General features: G+C 32.3%; 2 long non-coding RNA genes across 11 annotated transcripts in view; both read left to right on the top strand.

The window, feature by feature from the left end:
• Window positions 1-22381, top strand: part of LOC149876754 (uncharacterized) — a 250371-nt gene that overhangs the window by 87522 nt on the left and 140468 nt on the right. The window lies entirely within an intron of this gene.
• On the top strand, window positions 18812-22035 carry LOC145184822 (uncharacterized). Of its 10 annotated transcripts, none has more exons than XR_016448473.1 (8): window positions 18812-19278; window positions 19458-19562; window positions 19801-20100; window positions 20199-20275; window positions 20713-20812; window positions 20945-21134; window positions 21252-21391; window positions 21723-22035. It is a non-coding gene; the product is annotated as an uncharacterized LOC145184822 (long non-coding RNA). The 10 variants fall into 10 exon arrangements; XR_016448479.1 differs by adding an exon at window positions 20326-20361 and having other exon boundaries at window positions 18812-19257; window positions 19458-20100; window positions 20199-20236; XR_016448477.1 differs by having other exon boundaries at window positions 18812-19257; window positions 19458-19607.

Below are 22381 nucleotides of genomic sequence, written 5' to 3' on the forward strand. Positions count from 1 at the left end.
AAAGTGGAAAGAGGTATTGCTTTGGTGAATTTGAGACATGAGCTAAATTTAAAGCTGAATTATTTCAGTCACTTTTTAATTTTTTCAGAGTCTGTAGAGAACATCTTCATGGAAATTTATAACAGAAGTGATAAAGACGTCGTGATTAAAAAGGGAGAGAGCCTTTGCATCGTGAATTTCTTTTGAGTCCTCGCCAGGATTCTAAAGGTCACCAAGAAAGTTTTTATTTCTCCTTAATAAAAAAATGGATTATAACAGTTATAAAGAAATATACCCCCCTATTCCATCAGCTCCTGCAGAAGAAGGGCATCGTCTTCATACGATCGGCGAGATTCAGAAAGAGATAGACAACGAGAGGAAAAAGAGAGTTCATCTCAGCAAAAAGTACCATCGCGTTTTCAGGATCATTTCGAATGTGGACAATGTGATGCAGGGATTGTGCATAGCATTGGGTGCGACTGGAATAGGGCTTTTGTCAACAATTATTGCTAGTCCAGTAGCGATTGCGTGTGAAGAGGTGGCTATTGGAATGGGTTTTTTTATCGATTATTGGAGGTCAAGTGAACAAAAGAATGGCTTTGAAAGCGGAAAAGCACGAAAAGATAAAAGTGTTGGCAGAGTCAAAATTGAACACGATCAGCGAGCACATTTCCAAAGCGTTGATGGGTAATAAAATAAGCGATTCAGAGTTTCAGTTGATTTTAGAAGAGCTTCAAAAGTTTAAGACCATGATGGGGGAAATACGAACCAAAACTAAAAACGGAATAGATGAAGTGACTAAAGAAAACTTGATCCAAAAAGGTCGAGATGACGCAATTCAAGCGTTCAACAATTTGTATAAGAAGGGATCTGGAAAATAATTTCTATCGTATTTTAAAAACCATGTCTTTTTTTAAAATTCAAGACCCGAATAAAATAAATGAAATTGTGAGAGAGATTAATGAGAGAAGAAAGAGGATTTATCAGAACAGCATCAACGACAACATTTTAGATGCAAATTTTCAGACGGATGTGGAAAAGCTGTTTAAGCCTATCATCCAAAGCAACGAAAAGACGCTCAAAAAGATAAAATCCGAGGTTAAAAACGAGGTTAAATCCGAGGTTAAACAGAGCAGGAGTCTTATTTAGAATCAACAGGATCTATTTTTCCTGAGGGCGATCAATTTCTAAAAAGTTTGTTTGATCTGGACACAAGAGCAAAATTTAAAAGAAGCTTTAAGAACAAGTTTGAATTGAGCAAAAGCGATGGTCAATATACAATTGGAAAAATGGGAGTGATGTTTGAAGGCAACGATATGATTGTTGGAGGTGAAAAGTATGAAGGAACAAAAGGTCTTTGGGATCTCATGACCAATCCAAACGTTTCAAAGAACGTGACAGCAGAAGATGTGGCTAATTACTCGAAAATTTTAGTAGAGAGTGAGGCTGTAAAGTCGAATGCGAGGTATAACAAACCCAGAGCTTCAGAGATTGAAAAATACAATCAATTCATCATCCCTATTGAAAATGAGCTGAAATCTCAAAAGAGCTCTTTAGTGGCTGAACATCCTATTTCGGCTCCTACTAGTTACGATCTTCAAATGCTTGATCAAAAACTTGCTGAAAAAGAAAATAGGAAGAAACAGTTAAAAAAGGAGTACCGTAAAGGTATACTTATTGAAGAAAGGAAAGATAAGATGAGCATTGAAGAATATAATGAGTACAAGGATCGCATGAAAAAAGGTTATGATAAGAAAAAGAAAGGTTTAGGAATGATCATTCTTCCTAGTGATCCGAATGCGTTGGTGGAAAAGCTTGAATTGAGCGTGGCTTTTTGTCGTGCAGGGAATACGGGATCGAGAAATGAAGCTGTGAGCATTTGCGATGAGCTGTTGAGACAAAAAGTCATTAATAAAAACCAGTATAAATCAATGATGAAGGTCATCGAGGTCTAAAAAATCGCAGATTTTCCACGGATCTGAAGGATCTGAACTAAAAATATTTTTTCGCGTATTTAAAAATGATCATTTACAGAAACAGATATGTTAAGAAACACGTTTTTGGAGGAAGTGGAATCATGAGCACGTTGCGCCATTTTTTAAAAAGAGCAGCAGCATCGGGCGCGTCAAGAGCAGCGTCTAATTTGGCTGGTAAGATTGCAAAAAGCGAGTTGGGAAGAGAGGCGATTACAGCTGCAAAATCTGCTGGGAAAGAGTTGACTTCTTCGGCGATTGCGACAGCTAAAGATGTGGCTATTGACCAAGGCAAAAAGGCGCTAGAAAAGGTGTATGCCAAGACTGGAACTCCAAATCCTAAAAATGCTCTTACTCAAAAAAGCAAAGACATTATTTCCGGAATGATTGCACCAGCAGCTCCAAAGGTCAGCAGCGATTATTCCTCTCTTGGTTCTCTGTCCATGAAAAACGCCATCCGAATCCAAGACCTGGTAAAAATGGGAAGAGGCATGAAGATCGCATAAAAAGTGATTTCCACGAATCTAAAAATTTTTTTTCTTTGGTATAGAAAAATGGCAAATTCAGATGTTTTAGACATTACAGAAGAAATCATCGTTGATGAAGATATTGAGAGATATGAACTTCACCAATATGAACCGGTTAGCACCAATTTAAACACGGCCGGTGAGATAAGAATCAACATTGAGCAGCAAGATTTGTTCACGCGTCCCTGTGATGCTTACCTTTTGGTGGAAAGAAGACTGACAAAAGCAGACGGTACTTCCTATGCGGATGCGGATGCGGTTACTCTTTTCAACAACGGCATCATGCACCTGTTCAGTCAGATTTCTTATCAGTTGTCGAATCAACAGATTGAGACCATATACAGTCCAGGTCAAGCCACTACCATGCTGGGTTTCCTGAAATATCCGGTGGAGTATCAAGTGTCGGAAGGAATGAATCAGCTGTGGCAAAGAGACAGCACTGCCCTTGCCGATCTTGTAAACAGTAGCGGTTTTAGCGCAAGACAGGATTTCATCATTAAGCAGCCTGCTGATAAAGGCACCTTTTCATTTTGCATTCCTTTGAAGCACATTTTTGGTTTATGTGAAGATTACGAAAAAGTTCTTTACGGATTCAAGCACACGATAACCCTTGTGAGAAAAAGCGACGTTGATGCCATTTTAAAGAGCGCTGAAACAGCCGCAGGAAAAGTAACCTTGAGCAAACTGTCTTTGTTTATGCCTCATGTCACTTCCTCTGTTATGGCAAACAACCGTCTTTACAAACTCATCGAGTCCAAAGTGGACGTTCCGTTGTCGTTTAGATTTAGACAATGCGACACCATTGCCGTGCCAGTGTCCAGTACGTTCAGTTGGAGGTTAAGTGCTAGATCAGCCAGTGAACGACCGAGGTACATCATTGTTGGATTTCAGACCAATAAAGATGTAAACCCTTCCGTATTCAACCACTGCGATTTGAAAAACATGTATGTGACCTTAAACAGCGAAAGGTATCCTGCTGTGGATTACGACTTGTCCTTTGCAAACAACAAATTTTCGAGAATTTACAGGGACGCAAGCAAGTTTGACAACAAGATTTTTGGAATCAGCGAAATTATCGCCCAGCCGAATATAACAGCGCTAAATTACAGACACATTTGTCCTCTTTTCGTTTTTGACGTGAGCAAGCAGGCTGAGAGGTTAAAATCGACCGTGTTGGACGTGCAAATTAAAGCCACCTTTAACGCAAACGTTCCTGCAGACACTCAAGCCTTTGCCGTGGTGATTTCTGACAAGCTGCTCAGAATCAAATCCGACGGAAACAAAATGAACGTTGTGTATTAAGTGCTCCGCACCAAGGGAAATTCGAAGAATTTTTTAGGAAAAATAAATGGGTCCTTAATAAAAGGATGAATTTTACGAAAAAGGATTTGAAAAATTTACTTATCGAAAATGGCGTTTCCAAAACGTCGAAAAGCAAAACGGGTTTGGCGATGATTGCGCTGGAGAATCATCTGATCGATAAAAATACGATGATGGAGGACGTCAAACCGATAGACTCCAAATACGAAAGGCTCCGTTCGATCCGAAAGAATCCCGTGGCTGTAAAAATGACGCACGCTGAAACAGGAGAGGTAATCGAATATGGCTCTCTTTACAAAGCGATGAAAGAGACGGGGCACGGCAACAATTATTTGGAGAAGCGAAACGGCAAAATGGATGAAAATGGATTTAAAATAGAGATTATTAAATAAAATGACGTTTTACCCGTTTTTTCTAGAGTGTAGCCAAAGAGAGCCTGATGTGGAAAAGAAAAGACAGCTCGAGGCTCTTGCGTTCAAGGATGAGAGTGGCTTGTTCAAAATTCCTGAAATGTACAGCAATGAAAAAAGAGACGAGCTTTACGCGATTTTGTGGGAAGAAAAAGAGGATGACTTTTCGAGGATGGAGAAAAAAGAGTTGATCCATTTGAAAAAGCGAGAAAAGCTGAGAGCGATTGACAAACGCGTTCTTGAATTGGACTGCGATTGGGAAGAAAAGAAAAAAATGTCAGCAAAAATGAAAAATGCTCCAAAAATTCTAATATTTTCCAAAACTTGCTGAAAAATAAAAAAATTGAATTCGAGTCACCAACTCTTAATTTAAGGGTTTAAGATCTGATTTTTTTAAGATCTTTTTTAATTCTTTTTGAAGAATTGAAAAATTGAATTCGAGTAAGATAATTTACGACGATTAAAAAAGATGGGTAACATGCGAAGCAAAATACTGGAAGAGTCAGAGATGCAAATAGTGAGAAGAATCATGCATCCAACCGAAAATAAGAAAAAAGTAGCTGAAAAAATCAAACAGCAAAGCTTAATGATTAAAAAAATTGCTAGTCTCCAATGCAAATGGTTTCGTCGTCGGTATATTGTTGATAGTGGTTATGCGATTGATGAAGAATGGTCGGTCTTTGATGAAACTAAAAAAAAGTTTGAAGATGAATTTAATCAATATATAAAAATGATTAAAGACTTTTCCATTGCTAGGAGTCAACTGCACGATGAATTCATGGTTTTCATGGAAGATGAGGTACCAGGTAAAAGGGTGCAAAATTATCTTCGTAAAGACATTGAAAATATTGATGAGGTACTAAAGTGGAATGAAGCAGTCATACATTATTGTGCTGATGTTGTTGCTTATTATGATTTGTATGATAATTTAAAAATGGAAACAATAAATATTAGAAATATGCTGATTGGCGCTAATTACACTTTAAAATGGATGTGGAAACAAACGGATTCCATGTTTTTTTAGATCCTTTTTTAATTCTTTTTTGAAAAATTGAAAAAAATTGAATTCGAGTAAGATAATTTACGACGATTAAAAAAGATGGATAGAATGATGCTAGAAAGTTTTGAAGAAATGAGAAGACTGTTGGAAGAGGTTAGAAGACTGCATGAAGAGGTGAGAATACAGCATGAAGAAGCGGGAAGAGAGTATGAAGAGGTGAGAAGAGAGTATGAAGAGGTGAGAAGGCAGAATGAAGACAATGCGACAGACGATGGCCTTAATAGCAGGGATGATGATTTCAGCGATGATGATGAAGAAATGGGAAGATTGCTGGAAAGAGAGTTGGAAGAATATAAGTCGGAAAACGATATCATCGCAGAAGAGTGGGAAGAATTCGCTTCATCTGGTTGGATGGGAAGATTTTGCGCTCCTGCCGCTTAATAAGAAAAAATTGAACTCGAGTAAGATAATTTACGACGATTAAAAAAGATGGACTCAAAGGTTATTGACGAAACCATTGTATTTGATGAATTGGATGACAAGCTAATCATTGAATATGTTGAAGAACCACCTGTTGTTATGAAAGCATCATCTGAAGAACCACCTGTTGTTAAGAAAGATACTCCAAAACGTAGATCATATGGATGGTCTAATCATAATCCTAGCGATCAATTACCAACAAGTTGGCTTCTTCGTGATTAATTTTTTAATTCTTTTTGAAGAATTGAAAAAAAAATTGAATTCGAGATAAATAATTTACAACGAATAAAAAAGATGGAATGGTTTAAAGGGAGTGATCTTTTAAATGCTCTTGGTGATAATCCAGCTTCTTACAAAACAAAATCACCAAAATTACTTGAATTCTTTAACGATGTTGAAAAACTTCCGAAAGAAGTAAAAATATATTTTACAGAAATTTTTAAAAAAAAGCCTTTTTTCGAAGTGTTTCCATTTTTAAAAAATTTTGCTCTTGTGCATCGTTCATATGAAATGGGATTATTAAACAAAAGGTCCGAAGAGGTATGTCTTGAAAATATATATCATATAAAAAATATTAATTATGTCCATTCAGTTCATATTGAAGAATTGAAAAAATTGAATTTGAGATAAATAATTTACGACTAATAAAAAGATGGAAGTGGCAAAAAACAAAACGTTTAAAGAATTAAGTGAAATAGAAAAAAATAAAGGAATATGGATTTTAAAAAATGATATCTCGGCTGCTCTTGATGCTATCCCTGATTCAAATAAAGTAAAAGCTAATAGTTTTATTAAATTTTTAAAAAACGTTAGAAAACTTCCAAAAGAATGGCGAATCTCTTTCAAAGAAATGTTTCAAAAAATGCCATTTGAAGGAGTGTCAATAAGTTAAAAAATGGTTATTGAAATGCATAAAGCTTTCGAACTTTTTAAACCTAAAATAAATCCTAGAGGACATGAACTTTATCGTCAAATCACTGAATTTATTAAAATAGCTGGTAATATGAGTGTAAAATAGTTTTTTAATTCTTTTTAAAGAATTGAAAAAATTGAATTAAGATGAATAAAATCTTTCAGTAATAAAAATGCATTACACAAAAAAGGCTTTGAAAGAGTTGCTGGTTGAAAATGGTGTTAACAAAACAGCAAACAATTTGTTGACTTTGACACTGATCGCGTTTGAAAACAATTTGTTCAATAAAGATGAAATAATGGAAAAGGTGAAAGAAAGAAAACCTGTGGGAAGACCGAGATTGCCTAAAAAGGAAAAAAAACCTGTCGATCCTAAATGGAAAAGACTTGTTGAAATTAGAAACCATCCTTTCACTTATAAAATTACCCATGTTAAAACGGGGGAAATGACTGAATACAAGTCTCATTACCAATTAAGAAAAGAAACGGGTCACTACTGGAAATACTTTGACAATAAACACGGTTATCAAATAGAAGTGATTAGACATCATTCGACCTTATAAATTTTAATTTGCTGAAAATTAAAATTCTTTTTTGCTTGTAATAAATTTGAAAGTGGGTTAAAGAATTTTTTTCCCTTATATAAAATGGATAAACTGAATATGAAAGAATTAAGAGAGATGGCTGATGGCCGAGGAGTCAAAGGCATCTCAAGACTAAGAAAAGCCAAGCTCATTGAAGCTATAAAAAATACAAAACCCATCATTGGGTATGGTCCTCGTAGACGCACGACTGAGGCAATACCGCTTCCTAGTTCGATCGCTCAAAGTCCGGTTCCTACACCAAGAGCTCCTGCTGTAAGACCTGTGCCTGCTCCTCGTCCCGTTTCCAATGACTTGATTTCGTTCGGGTCTGCTCGCTTGCAAAATCGAGTGACAAGAACTGAACCATCCATCCTTGACACACCTGTTGCCGATTCAACAAACGTTATTGCACCTAAACCTGTTCCTGCGCCAAGACCTGGATGGCTTTCAAGAATTGCAAAGACTGTCTACAACGGTTTTAACAAAATAAATGCTCTCGTTGATCCCTACGTTCCAACTACGGTGAAAAATGCAGTGAGCAGCGTGAGAAATGGAGTGGAAGAAACAATCAATTCTCTCAAAGGCGTTGTATTTGGTGCTCTTGTTAAGTTTGTATTGACTAATCATGCGCTAAAACACGTCACTGAGCAATTTTCTTACACCCCCTCTGTTCGATGTGAAGACCCTGGCGCCTTTTTAAACATGGTCAAAGAGGCTGCCATCAAAGTCATTAAAAAAAACACAAAAACGAACCTTGTTTTAATCTGCGAAATGACGCGTGTGAATATTTCTACTGGAGAAGAAAATCTTCGCACTGTGGTCTTTCCGTCTATATATGAAATTATTCTCGAATCAACACACAAAGGAGAAAGCTTTGAAACATGGAAAGAAAGAATTCTTGAAAACATGTCCAACTACAACAAGGAAGGATCCAATTGGAGAGTTAACAAAACTTTAAAAGTAGAAGTTAACATGATCGATTGGATACCTTTCAGCGGTTCTTCCTACATGTAGCTATCTCCTATCTTAAAAAGTAAAAAGGCGATCATCAACATGAAAAACGATGACAATAAATGCTTTATGTGGAGTGTCACCAGGGCGCTGAATCTGAAAAATAGAGACAACGAAAGAATTGATGAAGACTTGATTCTAAAATCAGAAGAGCTCAATTGGAATGGAATGGAATTTCCAGTCTCTCTTACTCAAGGTATCAACAAGTTTGAAGCGAATAATCCAGATATTAGCATCAACGTCTTTGGGTACGAAGAAAAAATGATCCATCATTCACGAATATCCAAAATTTTAGATCGAAAGCATAATGTTGATTTGCTGCTCATTTCAAACAAAGACACTAACCATTACTGCCTTTCTAAAAACTTAGGTAGATTGGTTGGTTCTTCAGTAACAAAAGGAAAAAGAAAACAACACATTTGCAGAAATTGTATGCAAGCTTATGACCAAGAAGAAAAGCTTCAAAAACATCAAGAAGACTGCTGTAAACACATCTCAGTTCGAATTGAACTTCCTAAAGAAGGGACAACCATTCAGTTTAAAAACTACAACATGTCCATGAGAGTTCTGTTTGTGGTCAATGCCGACTTTGAATGTTTCACCAAACCTGTCCACACTTGCACCCCTGACTCAAAACAGTCATACACCAAACAATATCAAAAGCATGTTCCAAGCTCGTTCAGCTACTTCATCAAATGCTTCGACGAAACCATTTATAAAGAAAAACCAGTCATGTACACAGCAGAAAGCAAAGAGGATGACGTGGCTCAAAAGTTTATCACCATGCTTGAAGCAGACCTTACAAAGATTTGGAACGATAGCGATTTACGACAACAACAATTGAAGAAAAAGAAACACGAGACTGATGAGGATAAGAAGAATTTTGAAGCTGCAACCAAATGTCACATTTGCAAAAATGATCTTAACGGTGACAAAGTTTGGGATCACTGTCATTTGACTGGAAAGTACCGTGGAGCTGCTCACAACAAATGCAACATAGATTATCAAATCCCAAGTTTCATACCCATTTTTTTACACAATTTATCCGGTTACGATAGCCATTTGTTCATCAAGAAATTAGGCGGAGAGCTCAATTGCATACCCAACAATGAAGAAAAATACATCAGCTTCTCAAAAAAAATCAAAGTGAGAGAATATATTGATGAGGAAACTGGAAAACCAAAAAAAGTAAAGAAAGAAATAAGGTTTCTTGACAGCTACAGATTCTTACCCTTCGGTTTAGACAAACTAACTAAAAATCTAACCGATGAACAATGCATAAACGTTAGAAAATATTATCCTGAAGATAAACAGTTCAACTTGATAAGAAAAAAAGGCATTTACCCTTATGGTTGGGTAGACTCCATTGAAAAGTTTTCCGAAACGCAATTGCCTCCTATCGAAGCATTCAACTCCAAACTCAATGGCACTAAAATAAAAGAAGAAGAATAAGCGCATGCGCAAAACGTTTGGAACGTATTTGGATGCAAAACGTTTAAAGATTACCACGAGCTGTACAACATCTCAGACGTACTCATTCAAACTGATGTTATTGAAAATTTTAGAGACGTATGCATAAAATATTACGAACAAGATCCCACCTGGTATTTCACCTGCCCTGGGCTCGCTATGGAGGCCTGTTATAAAAAGACTGAAGCTAAAATAAAACTTTTTAGCGATCCTGATATGCTTCGCATGACTCAAAAAGGAATACGCGGCGGAATCAGCATGATCTCCAACCGATATGGAACTGCCAATAACAAATACGTGCAAGACTATGACCCTTCAAAACCTTCTAAATTCCTCCAGTATTTAGACGACAACAATTTATACGGATGGGCCATGAGCAAACCTCTTCCCGTTGGAGGATTCAAATGGATGACTGATGAAGAACTTAAAAATTGGAAATCTATGCCATGCATTCTCGAAGTCGATTTAGATTACCCCGATCACCTTAACGATTTACACAATGATTACCCTTTGGCTCCTGAAAGATTAACCATTGGAAAAATAGAAAAGCTGGTTCCCAATTTAAACAATAAAGTAAAATACGTCGTCCATCATGAAAACCTAAAACTCTAAGAACGAATGGGATTAGTCATCACCAAAATTCATCGAGGCTTCACCTTTAGAGAAGAACCTTGGATGAAACCATACATCAGTTTCAATACCGAAAAAAGAATAGAAACACCCTTCGAATCTGATAAGGAATTTTTCAAACTCATGAACAACTCCGTCTTTGGAAAAACCATGGAAAACATCGAAAATCATGTTTACGTTAGACTTGTCACCACAAAAAAAGAAGCCTTAAAATTATCCAAAAAACCTCAATTCGAAAGCTTCACCATTTTTGATGAAAAATTAATCGCGGTTCACATGAAGAGAAAAAAGTTGGTTTACAACAAACCTGTTTTTTTAGGAATGTGCATCCTCGACATCAGCAAAATTTTAATGTTTGAACACCACTATGACTACATGAAGCCTAAATACGACAATAAAGCCAAGCTGCTCATGACCGACACTGACTCGCTCTTTTACGAAATCGAAACGGAAGATTTCTATAAAGACATTGCTGATGATGTACTTGAAAAATTTGACACGAGCGAATTTCCTAATAACCATCCTGCTATTCAAAACGTTTGATTCAAAGTGGGTGAAAATAAAAAGGTTATTGGCAAGTTCAAAGATGAGGCTGCTGGTAAACAAATTAAAGAGTTTGTTGGACTTCGAACCAAGCTCTACTCTTACTACATCCCTAAAGAAAATGAAGAACACAAAAAATGCAAAGGTGTCCAAAAGAAAGTCGTTGAAAATCACATCAAACATCAACATTACTACAACTGCTTAATGGATAAGAAAGAAAAACTTGCAACCATGAACGTTATCCGCTCTCATCTTCATGAAAATTACACCGAAGAAATCAACAAAGTCGCACTCAGCGCTAACGACGATAAGAGGATCCTATTGAATGATAGCACTCACAGAACCTTGGCTATTGGACACTACAATACCCGATTAAATGGGCGGTAAGAAATTTTTTGAATAAAAAGGAAACAGAAAGACATCTAGAACCCGCATTTTACATCTACTTACATCGGCAAGGTCTGCCTGATATTTTAAACGATTCTTTATTAAGGATTTAGTAAAAAATGAATATCTACTCCTCTTTCATTGTTTGCATCTTTACCAATAGTTGCCTACAAAAACATCATAAATGACAAGATTGCAATATCAATAAATTATTAATTGAAGTAGTTATGCCTGTAGATATTTTACTAAAAAAGCAAAAAAGGGTCAGTTGAATGGTATATTTTATGTAAGAGCTGTTTTCTTCACATTCTCTCTGTATTTATGATGTAACAGTTATGTATGGTTTTTTAAATTTATGTTTTGATAGAAAAGTATTAAACTGTAATTAAGTACTTTAGCCATTTTGGTTTTATGCACTTCCTCCTCTCTGCACATAAAGTTTAAAATTTATAACTTAAAACAATTTAGAGTAGGAATAAGTTTCTCCTTGTAAACTTCATTAACTGGTTTTTATATAAAATCTAAAATTATATAAAAAAAGAATTAGTATACATAGTAGTTTAAGTTTAAGCATGTTTAAGCATAACATTTTTTATTAAATTAATTCAAAAGTAGAACTAAAATACTAAGAAGTTCTTACAGTTTTAGGTACAGAAGAAATCAACACGATACCCACTTCAAGCCTAAATAAGAAAAAGAAATATAACATTGATCTGAAAACTTGAAGTCACATAGAGTTGAAACTTGCAGAGGTATTTCTTTTAGTTTTAAATCATTTTTCTTTTTTCTCAAGTTTTAAATCACAAATTGATAAAAGTTAGTAAAAATATTATTTTCTAAGATTGCTGAAAAAAATTATTTAATAGTTTTTGAGCCTGATTTCTTGAAAACTTCTTGGATGCTGCTGACCGAATGTTAGCAATCTATTATTTATTTAAAATTTGTATTTCACTATGGAAATCTACTCATTACTGAGAGAATGGAGGTGGTGGTGTGGTGGAAGACTTTTGGTTTTTAAAATTATGTAATATACTTTGGAAACAGAATTCTTAAGTGATTGCAAGATTATTTTCCTTGAAATCTTTTAGTGTTTTAAGATTAAAATCTTCTTCCGTACTTTTAATTTATTCTAAATTCTATTTTATTTCTAAATTTTATTTTTGGTTATTTAAAAAGTGAAAAATTTGTAAAAAAATTTGCCTAACAACAAGTAAGTAGTTACTAGTAATAGGGTTTAAAATTCTGTTAAAGAAGCAGGCTTATGTCAATGAAGGGGCTATTTTATGTACCAGGGTTAGTAAAGTTGTAAAAATAAGTGACTCATCCAAATTTCATAAAAGTAAACCCATATCTCTTAACTTAAAGTTCTGTTTACCACTTCTCATTACATTAGGTGGATCTTAAACTTTAGTGACCACTAAGAATCACCTCAAGAGTAATAGAATTGGTCGTGATTTCAACAAATAAAATTCTATAGAAAGTTTTTAAATTTTTCCACCTAATTAGAGTAAAAGATTTAAGTGAATGTAAGTTAAAGGTCTTTAGAAAGTATTAGCTGCAAGAACAATTTTACGTTTAGCTGAAAATATTCTTGGTAAATTACATTTTAAATGATCTCTTAGCTGTTGATTATCTTTGCACTTATGTAATAAACATCTAATTGGTCACTTTTATTTCAATATGTTTCATTTGCTTTCTCATGAGAGCTCTGTGCAGGTTGTAATTTTATTTTGTTTTTATTTTATAGTTTGGATTGTTTGCTCACTTTGTCTAATTGTTTATATTTTAATACTTACAGCAGTACACTTATATTTTAGAACTGTCAACTTTTAGAAATTTGATTTTTATTTCTTCAGACATCTTTGTCTTATTTTTCTTTAAGGAGAATACCTTCAGATTATTAAGATTTTGATATAACTGATTTAGAGGCAACTTGAGAATTTATTTGGCATGGTATCATTTTCGTTTCATCTTTCATTAAAAATTTCTTTGGATATTATACAGAAGAAAACACCAATCTTCCAGATAAGGAAGTAAGACCTCCCTTTGGTCCTTACAGTGATGGAAGAAAAGAAGTGAGGGAGAAGCAGTGATGGTAGAAGAAGAGGCAATCTTTTGAATAATTGGTTTTCATTTAGTTTTACATTTATAATTAAGACTTTAATTGTAAAGTTTAAAGTTTAATTTCTCAATTACTTTGTTTAGTTAAACACAAACATAAAGGTTTGAAAATGTCAATTCTGTTAACACTATTTGTTGGTAAATGTTGTATTTAGTTTTTATATCAGCTTTTGTTTACACTTTGTTAACTTAGTTTCTTTATGTAGTTGTCTGTTTGTAATTAGTTGTCTGTTTGTAATTAGTTGTCTGTTTGTAATTAGTTGTCTGTTTGTAATTAGTTGTCTGTTTGTAGTTGTCTGTTTGTAGTTGTCTGTTTGTAGTTGTCTGTTTGTAGTTGTCTGTTTGTAGTTGTCTGTTTGTAGTTGTCTGTTTGTAGTTGTTTGTTTGTAGTTGTCTGTTTGTAGTTGTCTGTTTGTAGTTGTCTGTTTGTAGTTGTCTGTTTGTAGTTGTCTGTTTGTAGTTGGTTGTCTGTTTGTAGTTCGTTGTCAGTAATTGTCTGTATTAGGTTGTCTGTAAAAGTATTGTTTATCACAGTATAACAGTTTATTTTATTATAGTTATTATATTAGTTTATAAATAATTATTGGTTACTAAATTTAGTTTCACACATAAAGGTTTGAAACGTCAATTCTTTTAACACTATTTGTTGGTAAATGTTGTATTTAGTTTTTACATCAGCTTTCGTTTACACTTTGTATACTTAGTTTCTTTATGTAGTTATCTGTTTGTTGTTAGTTTTCTGTTTGTAGTTAGTTTTCTGTTTGTAGTCAGTTGTCTGTTTGTAGTTAGTTTTCTGTTTGTAGTTAGTTTTCTGTTTGTAGTCAGTTGTCTGTTTGTAGTCAGTTGTCTGTTGTTGTTTGTGAAAGTAAAGTTTATCACAATATAACAGTTTATTTTGTTATAGTTATTGTATTAGTTTATAAATAATTTTATTATTTGTCTGTTTGTAGTTGTTTGTAGTTGTCTGTCTGTTTGTAACTAGTTTTCTGTTTGTAATTAGTTGTCTGTAATTAGTTGTAGTTGGTTGTCTGGATGTAGTTGTTTGTATGTAGCTGTTTGCAAAAGTATAGTTTATCACAGTATAAAAGTTTATTTTATTTTAGTTATTATAGTTTATAAATAATTATTGGTTAACAGGTTGTAAAAAGAAAAAGTTTTAAGTGTTTTGCCAGTCAAAAATATTGAAGAATGTTTCTGGTTGTATTTAGTTTTTAAATCAGCCTTTGTTTATATTGTGTATACTTAGTTTCTTTGTGCAGTTTGTATGTAGTTGTCTGTGTATGTAGTTGTTTGTAAAAGTGTAGTTTATCACATTATAACAGTTTAGTTTATTATAGTTATTGAATTAGTTTAAAAATAATTATTGGTCAACAGGTTGAAAAAAGAAAAAGTTTTTATTTTGTCTTGAATATTTTTGGTATTTTAGAAAGTTTTTTCAAACGTTAAATTTTTTTCTGGAACTATTTAAAGTCTGTTTCTGTTTTGCTTTTAGAAATCTGTTTAATGTGAAATACTGAAAATAGTTAAGCAATAGAAATCATTTACTCAGCTAAGAATAACAAGAAATTAGATTTTCATCCGAATTGTTGACATTTCTAAAAAATTTTCAGCTGAAAAATTGTTTTTTTAGATTTTGCTCTTAGCTAAAGTTTATAAAAGTATTAGCTTGTAAACAAAATGCTAGTTTATTATTAGTAGCTGTTATAATATTTCAATGTAACGTAAAAAAATAAAATAAAAGTTAAAAAAAAACTTATATAAAATTTTAATTTTTGATTATTAAAGAAAGTTTTAAATGGAAAACTTTTCGTGAAAAAATTTGTTTTTTGCCCTTTGAATGGTATTTTTGAGAAATGAAATAGAAATTAAAATTTTTAAACTTTGATTTCTTACATTGATAAATGAATTTGAAATAGTTTTGCAAACAAAAAATCAATTTTCCTTATGCACTAATTTAAATTTTCTTTCCTTTGCTGTGTGCTTCTTTTCAAGTTATGAGGCTTTTATGAGGTACAATGAGGTTTTTATTGTGTTCAAATTTTTGTTAGGTGCTTTTGATTGTTTTGATTGAACTTTGAACTGTCTTGAGTTTGTTGTAAATTTTCAACCAAGTTTTAGATTTTAATGTTTTGCTTACAACTCTTTTGTTTTGCTTTCAACTCCGTCGTTTTGTTAGATTTTATCAGGTAGTGAGCTTAATTGTATATTAGATGAGGTTGAAGCCTGTAGTCAAATAGGGATTTTCTGCTTGTTCTGAATTCTATTGTTTTATTTACTTATGAAAGATGTAAAAGATTTTTATTGTATGAAAAGTTAATTTGAATTGCCTTCAGATTACTTTATAGTTAAAAAAAATCACACGGTTTCAAGTGTGTGTAACTGAACCTTTAGGTCAATTTGTTTTTGATAATTCTATTATTTCGACTAAAACCAACTCTAAAATACGATTTTGAAAAGCCAGATGTAATTGTTGTTTACACTGCAGCTGCAAATGTTTTAAAACAACACTCAAGATATAATATTACAAAAGAAAGATGATTTTAATGTTGAATGCTTAATAAATTTATTTTGACTTAAATTTGAATGTATAAACATAGATTAAAAGAAGAAACTTATATCTCTTATTTGCTTTAATTTGCTTAGTTTTATTCATGCAGCAACTGTTTTAAATTAGTACAACCAACTACACCATAAAGATATATTTGATATGTATCACAAATAAAAATGCGAATCAGTTTTCTGTTCATTCCTGGAAGTTTATTTTCTGCAGGTACATTATGAAAAACTGCTATTTGTTTCATATTCACTAAGATATTTTTATTGGAAATATATAACAAAGTATTCCAAATTCTCATATATACTCTTATTTTGTGAAAGCCTCATGGAGTTAATGGCTAAATAATGTAATAGTTTCATGGGATGACTAATAACGTCATGTATGTCATCCAGTGTTTAGAGGCTTATCTCAACATTCAATAGAGAATTGAATTGAATTTTAGAAGGATTTTCCTATTTCTTCTTTGTAAATGCTAGTTTATTAACTTTGAATTAGTTTCTTCCCTTAAATTAAGACTTCTCTTTTAGTTTCAACCAAATCTTATTCTGTTTCTGAGTCAATAGAAGAAATTTTCATCTTTTAATTGCATTTATTTACTTAGTTAAACTGATGCAACCACTGTTTTTATTGAGCAAAAGCAACTAGACCATAGAGATATTTGAAATGTATCACAGGGAGAAATGCGAATCAATTATTGCGTTCATTCCTGGAGGTGCATTAATAAAATTGTTCTAAGTTTCAGATTCACAAAGGAATTTTTACTGGGAGTTAGACAACAAAGTATTATAAATTCCTATATTTTCTATTCGTTTCTGAGAGCCTCATGGAGTTTATGGCTAGCTAATGTAATAGTTTCATGAGATGACCAATTATGTCATGTATGTCATCCAGTGTTTAGAGGCTTATCTCAATATTCAATAGCGAATAAGATTAATTCTATAGAAGCATTTTTGATAAAGTTGATAAGCGAATTTCTACCATGTAAGTTGTAGTTATAAATTAACTTTGATATTATTTTTTCCTTAAATTCAGACCGTGTTCTCTTCTAGTTTCAACCAAATCTTATTATAGTTCTGAGTCAATAGACTTGTCAAATAAACCACATCTGATGCACAGTACATCTTCTAGTGCTTTAAGTGACTTTAACTTTGCTGTTCCTTTATCTACATTTCTGTGGTCACATAGCAATTCACATCGATATGCTTATCACATTAATCCTCTCCCATCATCAAAATTTTCTATTGTCAAAAAAAAAATTTACTGGACTCCTAAGGGCGGAGTTCCTTCACCTTCATATATGAAACCACAAAGTCTGATGGAAAACATGAAACATAGGATTTCCTGTAATAAAAAATTTTAAAATGCTGTGAAACCTGGAATTAACTTGGACTTACAAGCAAACTCTCAAAGTATGCATTTTGGTACCAACCCTATCACTGAATTGAAGAAAGCTCTTGTGAAGGTGTTCCAAAATCTTGTAAAATTTTAAAATAATGTTGTATCTTTATTTAGTGGATGAGTAAAGTGTTCATTAGCTCTGAGTTTAATTCTTTACTTTTTTATATACATTCATCTATTGAAAAGCATATAAAATGGTTTCATATAAAGTGTTTATGTAAAATTCTTTTTTCTGACTATTATTACTTACATAGGTAATGGTATTATAGCTGTATTATGTAATTATACTACCTAGTTATGCTTCATAAGATTATATTATTAACTTTTCTGGTTGCTACTATTCAGATTGTGCTGCCAAAAAGTCTAACTGAACAGTCTGACAATTCATGTCTGATACTAAGTTCTGCAGGTGGTGTTTGTAAGGCTAACCTTCAAAGTTACAATTTTAAAAAATTTATTTTGTCTTTAACCTGTTTTATTAATCTATTTTTGGTGAGACTTTCCTCTCTCTGATCAAACCATGTTAGATATTGAAATTAAAACATTATTTTTAGATCAGATTCCTCAACCAATCACTGAAAAAAATATTTCTGAAAGATATTAATTTGATTATTTTGTTAAGACAAATGGAATTTATTATTTTCAGTCTAAAATGTCAGAATTAGATTTTTACAGTAAAGAGTTCCTCAACTTTATAAATTACAGCCTACTGTAATATATTCTTTTTCATGCCTCTTCAGGAAATGTCTAACATTAAGTAAATAATTTGACAATTTTATTTTTAGCATAAACAGTACTGACATTTTCAATGCATTATTATTTTAGAACTTCGGCTTTAGTAAAGGATGTTTGGGTTAAATTTATTTTCAAGATAAAACATTAGTAGTTAAGGAAATACTAAAAGCCAGGTTTTCTAAAATCAAATTTCTACTTAGAAGTTACATTACAGTAAGATATTTCCATATTTACTACGCTTCATTCTCATTATAAATCATATTTATAGTAAGTTTTTTTCCCCCACTTCTCTTTGTACATTTAAGTGCTGATTTTTCTCCCAAAGATGAATGATAATAAATAAATTATAAAAAAAAATAATATTTTTAGAAAGTTTAACTGTAGATTTGAAAATCTTAATATAGAATATAAAATTCTGTGAATTGCTCTCAAAAGTTGTAAACTAAATCGAAAAAAGAGACTTATTGTTAAGTATTCTGATACCCGCCTTAAAATGACTTAAGGGCCCCTTAAGGGTCCCTTCGTGGTTCAGGGTATTCTAAGGGCGAATTTTCTCAAACAATTTTTTATCAAAACTAAAAAATATTAGCTTACATTTCTTTTCAGAACAAAATTAGTATATTTTTGATGATTTTTTAAAATTAGGGTGTGTTTAGGGCAGATCCTAATAAGGGGTGGCTTAGGGCTAAATTCGGCCCGAAATCGGCTCTAATTTTCTGGAATTTTAAAACTCGGAAAAAAACGATTTAACAGGACAATTTTGAACCATTCAGAAAGAAACTCCGTAGAGCGTTTATTGACGTTGTTTCCTTAAAAAATTGTAGATATAGTTTGAGTGGCTTTTTTTATGACAGTAATTAAGATATTTTTACGGATTTTTATAAGTATAATTTGTATGCAAAACTTAAGTAGAGAAGAGTTTTTTAGTATAAGAGGAAATGTAGAATTGAACCGTTGTGTTCGCTACGAGAAAGCTACATGGTTAGAAAAGAGATTTGCTTCAAAGATTTTTGTCCATTCATATAGCTTCTAAGTATTGATAGACATTAATCATGATGATCAATTTTTATTTAAAATATTTTTAATGAGTTATTTAATATAATAAAGATATAATCCTATAATAGTAACAAAATATTTGTTGTATAACTTAAAAATGGCTTCAAGAACTGAAAGAAGAAAACGTCGTAATCAACTTGATATTTTTGTCTCAAGATGAAAAGGTAATACAGCAATATAAATAGGTAGCTAATAATCTTGATAATTTAAAAATATCAAAGTAATGTTATAAAGTAATTATAGTACATTGTTGCTTTTATCTCATTCTATTTATAGACTGTCAGACAAATATCTGACTGCCTTTTTTTATCTAAACTTTTTTAACTTTTTTTTAAATATTTTTGGTCAAATACATTTAATTTAGGAGAATCTTCCAATTATATGACGCAGGGTGAGCCTGTTGTAGAGGAGGAGAATATTAAAATTGGTGAAGATAACTTTGATAGAAGTGTGCCTACTATTTTTAAAGGTGCGACTGGATTATATGTATAAATGGAGCACAAAAGCAATGAATGTAAATTAGGATTTCCTTTGTTTAATCTAAATTATTAATTTTTGAGACTTATACTTACCAAACACATGCTACAAAAAAGATTGCTGTCAGTTTTTTTACTAAGAGTAATTAGTCAAACTAATTGAACAAACTCATACACCGCTGTACCTTACAGTGCTAAAAGGCCTATTTTTAAAAAAATTGTTTTTTTCAGGTGAAGTTTCATTAAGAGAAAGTCATGAAAGTAAAGAAGAATCCAAGTGTCATTTTTTATCTCTTTATATAAAGCTGTTATTTCTGTTTGAGTTTGAGTGAAAACAAAATTTGAATGTCTCAATCTCCATTCCCACATGTAAGTTATTAACATTATCAAATTTCTTTAATGTGATTTTAATCATGCATAAATGTATGTTAACAGTTGCTTAATTTCATTGTTAAAGTAAATATCAATCAATAATATGATTTTATTTAATCCTAGCCTGATTGCTTAAGTACATCTCTTAATTTATCTGATGTAAGTAAAAGTTACTTTTCTGCTGTTTGTCGTGATGAGATGATTTATTTGTTCTTATATGAAAGTGTTTTGTTGCTACGTTGTTGTTTTTTTTAAAGGTTTTCAGTTTTCAACTACCTGTATTGCCCAGCCAATCGTAAGTTTTTGAAAATTGGGATCTAGTTATATATTTTAGGTACACTAAAGTTTGATTGTGTTTTTTAATTTTTTAATGATTTCATATAGGTTTCAAGCATTCCACAGTCAGATATACAGTCAATTGTATGCTGTAAACTATTTATTGTTCATGTATAGGTTTTCTCTTAATCTTTACTGCATTTATAGTAACACTATTTATATCCTGGTATGTAAGGCCACCATGCTCTAAAACCCTAGGATATAAGTAATAATGAGATTTGATATGAATCTCAAGTTCTAATTTAGTTAAATAAAATGAATATGTATTGGTGTACATATCCATTTTATTAAATTAAATTAGAAATATATTTTTATGTCAGTTAAGTATTAGTTTTATAATGGTACAAAACTGCTTTAGACTTTATTTTTCAAAGGGTAATTATAAATTGTTAAAGTTATATAAACTATTGAAAATAATATTTGTTGTGACTTTAGTTAAGTCTCCATGATTCTTCTGATTCAAGTTTACTGCATATACATGGTAGTATGCTTGGGGTTTGCAGCTGACTTAAAGTTGAACCATTTAGTGCACAAGGTTTGAATGTTTTGTATTACTAGGGGTAAGAAATTATTCTATAAAATGTTTTGGCATATGAAATGAATGGCAGTAGTATAATATTTTAAGTATAAATATGTAGTATATTGTTTATTGTGTTTATCATAATAGGACAGTTTCTTATGAATATGTTCATTCTTCGTGAACTGAATATAAGTTGACCAATCATGAGCAAAGACAGGGAAGATTGGAGGCATGTGTTGCTAGTGATCTTGTTGATCAGAATGTCTGTCATACATAATTTCCTATCTTTACTTCTCTGCAGCAATATTCTGAGATTGAAAAGCACCCAAATAATATGGTAAGTTTTTATCAATTTCTGATTATGTAAGTATAGCCATGATGTGTTGCTCTTGACAAGGGAACCTAGTGTGAATGATGGTGTAATATATTTAAGTTGTTAACTGATCTTTTTTAGTTAGCATTGATGAAGAGTGAAGGAGGGTTGACTGTCTATGAACAATTTCAAACAAATTGCTGGCGCATGACTTACAGCAAAAGATCAATAGGCCTGGAACACATGGGAAGCTGAAGTTTTTGATAGCCTGGAAAATCAGCGTAAGAAATTCAGTGTAATCTACATCTACTGTGAACATTTGTACAAATATGAATCTGTTTGACTGTGAGTCAACAGTTTGATTTGTGGTGTTTGATTTAACAGTAAAATAAAGTAAAACTATTAATATCTTTTTATATGCAGATATAATTTATATTGTCAATGCGGCTATATCAAACAATACAATCTCTAATACATGTGAATCTCTAATACATGTGAATCCATATATTTAGGCATAACTATAGTAACTGGTTATATAATTATAGATTTAAATGACTATTTATTTACATATTTTTTCTCTTTTTTTATAAGTATTTATTTAAATGTTTATAGTTTCAACTGTTCACATTTTCCCTGGCACCACGTCTAAAAAGATAGAACTGAAAGTAGCACGATTTTTTAATAACGCCAGGATCGCTCTGGTGGTCGTCTGCAGCGCTGTTAGAAAAAGGCACTTGAAGTTTCGATTGAGAAAGAGAGTAAAGACGACGACTATGAAGGAAATAATGACGACAGTGAAAACGAAGACGACAGAGAAAACAAAGTTCCTCGACAAAAAAAGCAAAAGACTTAGAAATCACTTTTATAAATAAAGATATGTAATGATGATTTATATAAATATTATTAAATAAACTGTGTTAAACTATTGAATATTACTAGTTTAAAAAAACAACCACGCTTTACTACTCATACAGGATGAGTAGCAAAGCGTGGTTTTTTTTTTGGCCGCTTTAGGGCTAGCCCTTAAGGGACCCTGAAATTTGGCGCGGACATTTTCATAAGGGTCCCTTAAGGATTTGCCCTTAAGGGACCCTGAAGTTTTTTTAAGGCGGGTAGTACTAAAAACATTAAACTATGATTGGGTTTAGACTGTCAGGCAATCATTGGTCAATTCTGCATTTGTTTTATACTTTTGTAAGTACATCTATCAGAAAAATATGTGCAATTGTAATTTATCGCAAATAGTGTTGTATATTTGTATTATAACATTT

The sequence above is a fragment of the Hydra viridissima genome, unplaced genomic scaffold (genome assembly GCF_058129835.1).
Source record: "Hydra viridissima isolate aposymbiotic clone 2 unplaced genomic scaffold, HvirCarnegie_v1 scaffold_18, whole genome shotgun sequence".
Taxonomy (NCBI): Eukaryota; Metazoa; Cnidaria; class Hydrozoa; order Anthoathecata; family Hydridae; genus Hydra; species Hydra viridissima.